General features: G+C 43.7%; 1 long non-coding RNA gene across 1 annotated transcript; it reads right to left on the bottom strand.

Moving 5' to 3' along the window:
- Nucleotides 1-508: 508 nt before the first annotated feature.
- On the bottom strand, nt 509-10,247 carry LOC127007653 (uncharacterized). The gene is made up of 4 exons (XR_007760322.1): nt 10,206-10,247; nt 9,858-9,954; nt 1,115-1,234; nt 509-935 (listed from the first exon to the last, which is right to left on the bottom strand). It is a non-coding gene; the product is annotated as an uncharacterized LOC127007653 (long non-coding RNA).
- Nucleotides 10,248-10,947: the final 700 nt, after the last annotated feature.

Genomic DNA, 10,947 nt, shown 5'->3' with positions numbered 1-10,947 from the left:
ACACGACTTTCTACTCAAGCTCATCCCTTTACTGTCCAAATCCGTTACTCAAGAGTTAACCAGCATCTTCACTCTTTCATCCCTCACGCTGGTAAACTCTGGAACAATCTTCCTTCATCTGTATTTCCTCCTGTTAACGACTTGATCTACATCAAGAGGAGTATCAGGACATCTCTCCTCCCGAAATTGATCTCTCATTCAACCACTCCTCTGAACTCTTGATAAGAGCAGTGATCAGCGGGCTTATTTTCATTATTTATTTATTTATTTATTTTTTTTTTTGCATTCGACCTGTTTCCTTTGTTATATATAGAAAAAAACGCCTTCTTCTTGTCATGATCGTCACCAGGTTGGGGGTCGCCGATATCACGAAAACTACGATTGTGAAAGCGGATCGAGGCGATGGTAATGCCTGTTACCAGGATGGTATGGCCTTTGGTTAGGGGATGTGCCCGATGTCTATGAAAACGGTAGTAAGTCATTTTTGGGGGATAAGGAGACCACCACCTCAACACGACCTCATCATTTATTCACTCGTAACAACAACCTGGAGCACGACGAAGTACAAGAATGTTGTCCTACAGTGTAGCCCAAATCACCTTAACCACCTAACGCCACCGTAGCTTACAATGCTAAGGGGGTCAGGGAGAGATAGGGGCGAACGTCTGTCCCTTTACCTACATATACTTACTTTGTCTTGTATATATGTGTTAGGTCATATTCTTAAGTAGCTCTGAAGGGTCGCGGGTTCAAGCACAGCAGTATAGCCATGTCGGGCGGGTTTTGGCGGGAGATTGGCCGGCAAATAGCAGCTCGAAGTGACGTCAGAGCGTATCCCTCATTTGATTGGTCCAAGGCTCGATCGTTAACCTCTGATTGGTCCGAACCTTTTCCTGCTGTCCCCCTCAGGTTATAGGTGTCGTAGGGTGCGAGGTCTGCATTGAACAGGTCCGAGAGAGAGAGAGAGAGAGAGAGAGAGAGAGAGAGAGAGAGAGACTTAGTATTATTAGCAATAATAATAATGATGATAGTGATAATAATAATAATAATAATAATAATAATAATAATAATAATAATAATAATAATAAACAAAGGTCTTCCTCCCCCTCTTTACCTCCAATGATGTCTTCCTTGTCTTCCGGAATCTGTCCTCCTTCCTCTCTTCTTCCTTCCATGACGGAGCGAGGGGATGAGGGGGGAAGAGGGAGGAGGAGGCCTCGCTTAGTCCACCAGCCTAGAAAGAGGAGAAAGAGATGAGAGAAAAAGTATGGGGAGGAGATGAGGAGAGTGTGTAGGATAATTTAGGAGGATGAAACATGGAAACATGGACTAGCAGGCAGCAGAAAGCCTGTTGGCTCATTACAAGGCTGCCTGCGTTCAGTGATTTAATCAATCCGTTTGCCATAGGAGTGGCTTGCAGGGAAGGATTAAAGCACTTGTGTACCTACTCTTGGGAACGTTCAGTTCACACCCGTTGCAGCAAAGTGGCGATCAATGCGTTTCTTGAAGGAGTTGATGGTCTCTGCGCTAACCACTTCTGCAGGAAGGCTGTTCCAGTGGCGAACAACTCTATTCGAGAAATAACTCCTGCCGATGTCGGTATTGCATCGCTTTGCTTGAATTGTTTTTCCGTTGTTTCTTGTTCTCAGGTTGGTTTGTAGCGTGAAGAGTTTGGAGTGATCAACGTTGCTGAGCTTGTTCAGGTACTTAAAGACTTGTATCATGTCTCCCCGCAGTCGTCTCTTTTCCAACGTGAAGAGGTTGAGTCGCTCGAGTCGTTCTTCATAGGGTTTCGTCCTCAGTGATGGTACCATCTTCGTGGCGCGGCGCTGTACTCTCTCAAGTAATTCAATGTCTTTCCTGTAATTAGGAGACCAGAATTGCACGGCGTATTCCAGGTGGGGCCTTACCAGCGAATTATACAAGGATAACATAACTCCCGGCGTCTTGTATTCAAAGTTCCTCGATATGAACCCAAGCATTGTATTGGCTTTCTTACAGGCGGACTTGCAGTGTTTTGTTTGTTTCAAGTCACTGCTGATGGTGACCCCGAGGTCTCTTTCCTCTTGCACAACATGTAGTGGTTCGCCACCCATGTGGTATATGTGGTTGCTGTTTCTGGATCCGATATGCATTACTTTACATTTGGTAGTGTTGAAGGACATCTGCCATGTTTCCGACCACCGAGTGATCAGGTCCAGGTCTCTCTGGATAATTTCGCAGTCTGCCGTCGTGAGGGCCTTCCCACCCACCTTTGTGTCGTCGGCAAATTTTGAAAGATTGGATTTTAATCCTAGTTCTAGGTCGTTGATATATATGATGAAAAGTATGGGTCCCAGCACTGACCCCTGTGGCACTCCACTTGTGACCGGGAGCCACTCGGAGGCCTGTCCGTTGAGTACAACTCGTTGTTTTCTTCCAGTGAGCCAGTCTTTGATCCACGCTGTCAGATCGTCGCCTAATCCCGCCGACTTAAGTTTCTTGAGGAGTCTTTCATGTGGCACTTTGTCAAAGGCTTTCTGAAAGTCTAGATATATAACATCACTGGGGATATGATTATCCCAGTTTTCATAGATACCTTGGAAGAAGTCCAATAAATTGGTTAAGCATGAGCGCTTGTTCCTGAAACCGTGCTGAGCATCGGAAAAAATGTTGTTGTCTTCAAGGAACCTAACGAGTTTGTCTCTGATGATCTTCTCGAGGATTCTTCCCGCCACTGAGGTCAAGTTGATTGGTCTGTAGTTTAGGGCCACACTTTTGTCTCCCTTTTTGTAGATCGGTGTTACGTTCGCTTGTTTCCAGTCTTTCGGGACTTTGTTTTGTTGTAGTGACTGATTGTAGATGGCGGTGAGTGGCTTGAGGATTTGCTGCTTGAGTTCCTTGAGCAGCCTGGGTGACAAGTCGTCGGGTCCGGTAGACTTGTTTGTCTCGAGTTTGTCTAGGTACTTTTTCACATCCCGTTCGTCGATTGTACCAATTTCTAGGGGAGTGATTCCCATCGGTGTGGTAGGGCTCGGGTACGGACTGGGTATTCTCGACCGTGAACACTGACGCGAAGTTCCTGTTTAGGATTTCGACCATTTGTCTACTGTCCTGTGTTAGTACGTCACTTTCATCTTTTAGGGGACCGATATTGCTTTTTGTCTTCTTTTTGGTTCTTATATACGTGAAGAACTTTTTCGGGTTGGACTTGGCTTCGCGTGCAATTTGCTTTTCATAGTCGCGTTTACTCTGGCGAATGAGTGTTCTGCAAGCTCTGAGGCTTTGATGGTACTGTTCGCGTGCCTCGTCAGTGCTGTTTTCCTTTAGCAAGTTGTATTTTCTCTTCTTCAAATTAATCGCCCGTCGAACTTGGGTATTCATCCATGGTGTGCTTGTGGCATTATTTGTTCTCCTTTTCTTCATGGGAACAGTCGTTCTATCTGCCTCCAGGAGTTTGTTCTTAAGCCGTTCCACGCGCCGTCCACCGGAGTGAGGTTCATGGGTTCCCAAGTTGTCTGGGTTAGCAGCTCACGAGCGAAGTTAAAATTGGCTTTTTTGTAGTCTGGAATCTTGGACGTGTTTTCGGTGAGTTCATGGTCTGTTCTGATTTTTAGGCGAATTAGGTGATGGTCGCAACCATCCAGTTTTTCGCCGACTTGACATTCACGTGTGAGATCTGAATCACTCACGAGTACTAGGTCTAATAAGTTATTTTCCCTCGTCGGTTGGCTAACAATCTGAGTAAGAAAAGTGTCCTCTAACATTTCGAGCAATCTGTTACCCTCCCGATCTCCAATCATCGTGGTCCAGTCAATGTTGGAACAGTTAAAGTCCCCGATAATGACTGACTGTTTGTTTTGTGTTATGGTGTGAATTTCCTCGTACATCGCTTCGTCGTCCGCTGCTTGTTGCTTTGGAGGTCTGTAAACGGTTCCAATTGTTATTTTGTTGTGCTTGCTAGTCTCCAGTTCAACATATACAGTGTCATATTTCTCTGAGTCTTCTTTGGTTATTTCCACGGCAGGGTATTTGTTCTTGACGTAACAGATAACACCTCCTCCTTTCTTGTGAAGTCTGTTTTTGTAGAAGCTCTCGTATCCCGGAATTGAGAATTCGGTCATTAGGTGGTCAGAGGTGGCCCACGTTTCGGTGATGGCAATCACGTCCGGACTTTCTACGTCAACATAGGCAAGTAGCTCATCCCGTTTGGGTATTAAGCTCCGCGCGTTGGTGTATAGGACAGAAATGTCCTTCTTGACTTCAACGCTTCGAGGCACAGTAGTCTGGTGTCTGCTTGTGTTTTCTGTTGGGGGCCTTGGTGTGTGATGAGCGGTCCCTACTGGTTGGTTGTTTACGATACTTTGGTGCCCCTCCCGCGCTCGGAGTTTTTTGAGTACAAAAGTACCTCCTCGTTCAGCAACCTACCAAGCCGTGCTGATCCAATCGCATTGAGGTGAAGACCGTCAGGACGGAAAAGGTCGGGGATATCATAAAAATGATTCCACTGACTTGCGAACGAAACTTCCTCGTCCTGGCAGAGGTGCTTCAATCTGTTGTTGATGTTCGACGCCTTTCTGTGGAAGCCTGTGAAGGCGTTGATTCTCGGAAGAATCCCGGAGACAATGATGTGGCTTGACTTTTCCTTGAAGCGGCGGATTACTCGTCGGTAGTCAGCTATAATTTCCTCCGTGGACATTGTTTGAACGTTGTTCGTGCCAGCGTGCAAAACAAAGAGTGTGTCCTGCTCCGTGCGGTCTGAGACGAGGTCTACCGCTTCTTCTATATCTTGTAGTTTTGCACCAGGAATACAGTAGCGTCTTCTGTTCTTGATACTTCGTCCACAGAACTCAGTCAGTTGTTCTCTAACAATGCTGTCACCCACCAGTTTTATGTTAACCTTGGTGTTGATCCTTGATCCGTTGAAGTGTGATCCGTCTTCACAGGAGACGGCTGGGAGGATGGTCTTCCGTCTACGCCTGCAAGAGGAGGAGGAGGAGGAGGAGGAGGAGGAGGAGGAGGAGGAGGAGGAGGAGGAGGAGGAGGAGGAGGAGGAGGAGGAAGAAGGAGGTGAAGAGAAGGAAGAAGAAGAAGGAGAAGAAGCAGGAGAAGAAGAAGAAGGAGATGATGATGATGATGAGGAGGAGGAGGAGGAGGAGGGGGAAGGGGAGGAGGAGGAGGAGGAGGAGGAGGAAGAGGAGGAGGAGGAGGAGGTAGAATGAGAGGAAAAAGAAGATGAAGAAGGCGTAGATGAAGCAGAGGAGGAGGAGGAGGGAGTGGAGGAGGAGGACGAGGGGGACGAGGAGATGGATGAGAGGGCAGCGGAGGTGGAAGCAGAAGAAGAAGAAGAAGAAGAAGAAGAAGAAGAAGAAGAAGAAGGGGAAGAAGAAGCAGAGGAGGAGGAGGAGGAGGAGAGGGAAGAGGAGGAGGAGGAGGAGGGGGAGGGGGAGGGGGACGATGAGGAGGAGGAGAAGGTGGACGTGGGGGACGAGAAGGAGATGGATGGGCACGCAGTGGAAGCGGTAACACAAGAAGAAGAAGAAGAAGAAGAAGAAGAAGAAGAAGAAGACCTCACCTGGCGGGCCCTGGCTCTCGTCCGGACCCCTGGGTGGGTGGAGGAGAGGGAGGAGGGAGATGAAGAAGGGGTGGAGGCAGTCGGAGTAAAAGAAGAAGGAGAGGAAGGCAAAGAAGAAGAAGAGGAAGAGGAAGAGGAAGAAGAAGAAGAAGAGGAAGAAGCAGTGGGGGTGGGAGCGGGTAGAGGGGGACGTTGGTTCAACGCTTTAAGGCACTCGGTTAAACCCCTCTCTAAATCTGAGATCTTCTTTTCCATTTGACAGTGTCTACATGACTTCGCCCCCTTATCAAAATATTGTGGGGCGAAGCGTCCTTTGCACCCGGGGCATTTGCGTAGTGATGAAGCCATATCTTTGATTGTTATCTTTTGTTATGTTTTGTTACCTTTTAACTTCAGAGAGAATGAGTGGCAGTAGGTCAGGAGGGAACGATTAACTCCCTCCTGTCTGACTCGGGCAGGTGTTCTCGTTAGACTTCCCTCTAGGGGATTCACGCGGCCGGGTAGGGGAGGAAAAAACAAAGGGTCTCCAGGGAATTTCGCCCTCCGCGCGGCTGGGTATACGCCGCGGCGGGAATGTACGGACCGAAACAATGAAAGAAAATCAGCCTGAAAACAAGGACCTCCTAGTACACTTCTTAGAAAATAATATGTAAATTATGTGTAGTAAGGTTAAGAAGGATTAATACAGTTAGGAAGGAGTTGTATGTGCACCACAGTGTTGTGAGGATGTGTAGGGGAGGTGTAGGGTGTAGGCAGTAAGTGTGCTAGGAAGAATGTGTTTAAGTAAAGTGAATATAACACTTAGCACTTAGCAGAGCAGGTCAGCGAAGCAGCAAAGCAGCAGCAGCAATAGGAGAGCCTCAGGATATGCTGGAGAGCACAAAAGGAAAGCACAGCTGCCGAGACAGCGAGCGTAGTTGACACGTGTGACCCCGAGGCCAGGTCGCGGTCGCGGGAGGAGGAAGAGGAGGAGGAGGAGGATAAGGAGGAGAAAGAGGAGGAGAAGGAGGAGAAAGAGGAGGAGGAGGAGGATTAGGAGGATAAAGAGGAGGAGGAAAAGTAGGGAAGGAAAAGGTAGTCCCACAGAAACGCTGATTTTTCAACAATAGCTGATTGGCGGAAGATTACCCACATGCTGCCCAGATCTTCATTCAACCCTAACTTCAGCAACTTCGTTGAAATGGATAGCAGCCTCTCAAGACCGGCACTAGAGGCAGCCAGCACCTTAGAAAAAAAAGGGGGAGACCTGGATGTTTTCGAAGAATAGGGGGTAGGTGTTTGGAAGATTATGTCGATTTGACAAAGCGGGGAAATTATATTTATGAGGCATTAAAGGAGACTTGAGTTCCTTCTGTACCATTCTGAGGTAGCAGCAAAGTCACAGTTTAAAAGTTCTGCAGCGTCCAACATTGAGTCATGGAATTCCTGTTTGAACGGTTTCGTGCTGAAAGATATTGAGTAATGCATAGTAATCTACGTAGGAGTTCATATAACAGTTTATGGAAATATTATTTATGAATTATGGAATGAGAGTAGGATATAGAACAGAACGCTGCGGAACAACACTGTTGGTAAGTTTAGGGAAAGAACAGTGATCGTCTACAGCTAATATGGAGGCGGTGGCTGAGTAGTCAGCGTGTGGGCGCGGTGTCCTGAACGACCCGGGCTCAAGTTCTGGCAGCTCTTACATGCAGACAATTTTCAATCATTGTCAAGTGGCTCGAAATTACCTACATGCAATCCTGAAGAACCACCTATCAACCCAGACCCTATCTCATTAGCGGAGCAAAGATGAGTTCCGTGGATCAGCATGCGCCAAACAAGAAGGCGCCACTATAAACATTTTCCTGCACCACGAACGCGCTGGAACCGACCAGCAGGCTCCATAGTCTTCCGATGCAACAGGCCGAACGATGATAAAAAGACAGATCGACGTGAAAGGAAACTGGAAAAAAAAAATAGAGAGATATAATCCGTAGGAAGGTATAGTTTATAAAGCAAGGATTTGTGTCAGTCTTATGGCAATATTAAGTTTTAACGGTTGAGAGGATAGCCATGAATCATTTGGGAAACTAGGAAGATCATTAGTATTACGCCCCTTGCGGAATTCGCACTGGTGATCAGAGTGAAGGTATGATGTTCATAGGTGCTTAAGAACTTTCCTGTTAAGGATTCAAAAGATTTAGAAAGACAAGAAAGCAAAGCTAAAATACGATAGTTTGAGGGATTAGAACGGCCATCCGTCTTAGGCACAGGTATATAGGCGTATTTCCAGCAGGAAGGTAAATTGTTGAAAAACAAGAGACGAAAGTGTTTGATCAGCCAGAGTATCAACACGGAGGCACAGTTTTAAGAAAAAAAGAGGTACTCTATAGGGTCCATAAGCCTTCTGAGGGTTCAAACCAGAGATAAAAAAATATCATCCTAGAGGATTGTAAAAAGATCGATAGTGGAGTGAGAGGAGGTATGAGTAGGAGGAATATGCCATGAATCGTCCCGAGCGGAATTTTCAGAGAAAGTTTGAACGAAGAATTCAGCCTTAGAGACAGATGTGACAACTGAGCTTCCCTTATGACTAAGGAGAGATGGAAAAGATAAAGAAGTAAATTTGTTACATGCGTTTGGCTAGGAGCCAAAATACTCTGAAAAAATAAAGAACGCAAGAGTGTGGCATCTTCTGTTAATGAAAGTTTTTGGTGAGTTGAAAAATATATTTGGAGCGATTCCGGGCAGAAAAGTAAAGAACATGATTAACAGAAGTATGAAGGCTCAGTTACCCGTTGTGAAATGTCCCTATATATATATATATATATATATATATATATATATATATATATATATATATATATATATATATATATATATATATATATATATATATATATATATATATATATATATATATATATATATATATATATATATATATATATATATATATATATATATATATATATATATATATATATATATATATATATATATATATATATATATATATATATATATATATATATATATATATATATATATATATATATATATATATATATATATATATATATATATATATATATATATATTGGGAGGCGGTGGCTGAACGGATAGGTGACGGCCCCTGCGTTCAGGAGGACGCGAGTTCAATCCCGACCGGTGCCACCAAGCTGGGATTTTTTAGCCGCCGCCGAGTGGCTTAAAACTACCCACATGCTGTCCAGAAGACCACCTATCAACCCGGACTTTAGATTCTAGGATTAAAGATGAGCCCCGGGAGGGCAGCATGAGCCAATGAAAGATGGCGCCACTATAAACACTCGCCTGCGCCAGAACGGGCTGGGCCGACCATCAGGCCCCACCGGGAAGAAGACTTGGACCGACCATCAGGAATTCAGGATCCACCTGGAAGAAGCCTACCGGCGCAATAGGCCACGACGTAAAAAAAAAATAAATATATATATATATATATATATATATATATATATATATATATATATATATATATATATATATATATATATATATATATATATATATATATATATATATATATATATATATATATATATATATATATATATATATATATATATCACGAGACCTAGTGTGATTGAACCTGGTTTTTTTTTCAACCATGAGTAGAGAAAGCACGTTAATTGTGTGCCTGCATTCCAGAAAGAAAACACTTCCGTAATGCGCTGATCACACACATATGGGTCTCTGACCTGGAAGCAGTAATCGGAAAAGTACCTCCTCAGGTTATCGCACAAAAATGAATCGTAATGCCAAAAGCACTGCCTCCTCGCTGGGCTCAGAGTTTGTATAGAGGCGAGAGGACAATGTAGGAAATTAAGGTTATAATCAGAGGAACCCACCGGAGAGAACAATCAAATTTTGACACAATACGCTGAAGGATTAGACGTTAGGAAGAAGAGTAGTGTTGGGTGTGTCTCTACGGCGGTAAGGGATACGTGTAGGTTGCTTCACTAACTGCTGTAGATCATTGAAAAAAGTAAAGTTATAGGCTTGTTCATCAGGATAAAATTCAAAGCTGGTGTTGAACATCGAAATCTCTTAAGATGAGATTTCAGCGAAAGGAAATTAATCAAGATGTGATCCATATTGGAATTCAAAGAGTAATACTTTGGAATGGTTGGTAGAATTAGGACATGTAAGTAGCACAGACTTATTAAGTGATAAAATAACAATGAAGATTTAGTCAAATGTTGAAAAATCATCCAACTTTGGCTTGAAATTCCTACTACTGCTACTGCTGCTCGCTGTCACTACCACTACTACTACTCACTATTCTTCTTGACCATTTGTTGACCTTGACCTTCCACGGGTGACCTGCAGGAAAGGATGGCCAGCAGGCTGACGATGACGATGACTCCGCCTGACATCTGAGAGAGAGAGAGAGAGAGAGAGAGAGAGAGAGAGAGAGAGAGAGAGAGAGAGAGAGAGAGAGAGAGAGAGAGAGAGAATAGGAAAAAGAAAATTAAGAGATTAGAGAAATTAAAGCTCCTCACTTTTTTCAATGTTAGATATAGAAAAAATAATTGTGTATGCATTAAAGTATGATTTACACACACACACACACACACACACACACACACACACACACACACACACACACACACACACACACACACACCTTTCGTAGTACAGGCAATTCACTGTCTGTCATCTTTCCACCCAATTCTTCATATATATATACTCAGTATCCCCCTCCTATTCTTCTTCTTCTTCTTCTTCCTCCTCCTCCTCATCTTCCTCCTCCTCCTCCTCCTCCTCCTCCTCCTCCTCCTCCTCGTCTTCCTCCTTCTCCTCGTCTTCCTCCTTCTCCTCTTCCTCTTCCTTCTTCAGTGTGACCCAAGAAATGTAATTACGAGGGTCTAAGATGTTAAGAAGGATCTCTCTCTCTCTCTCTTTCCATATGAATTTTGCTCCTTAACCTAAGGAGTAAAATCGAGTATCCTCCTCCAGTTGAGAGACGAAAAGAAACAAGAGAAAGGAGAAATTGAGAGGAAGTGGAGGAGGAGGAGGAGGAATTTAATTATGATGAAGAAGGAAGATTGAAAAGAGGAGAAAAAGCCTGTAAGAAGAATATTGTAGGAGGTAAAATGTGTGTGTGTGTGTGTGTGTGTGTGTGTGTGTGTGTGTGTGTGTGTGTGTGTGTGTGTGTGTGTGTGTTATGAAATATATTTGTATTGCTTTTTAGTGTATTTTATCCTAGACGTGCTTTTTCCAAATCATCTATGGATGGTTGTACCATAGTACCATATATATATATATATATATATATATATATATATATATATATATATATATATATATATATATATATATATATATATATATATATATATATATATATATATATATATATATATATA

This window comes from Eriocheir sinensis, chromosome 4, assembly GCF_024679095.1.
Source record: "Eriocheir sinensis breed Jianghai 21 chromosome 4, ASM2467909v1, whole genome shotgun sequence".
NCBI classification, from domain to species: domain Eukaryota; kingdom Metazoa; phylum Arthropoda; class Malacostraca; order Decapoda; family Varunidae; genus Eriocheir; species Eriocheir sinensis.
The sequence above is the reverse complement of the archived record's forward strand: the minus strand, read 5'-3'. Positions and strand labels throughout refer to the sequence as shown.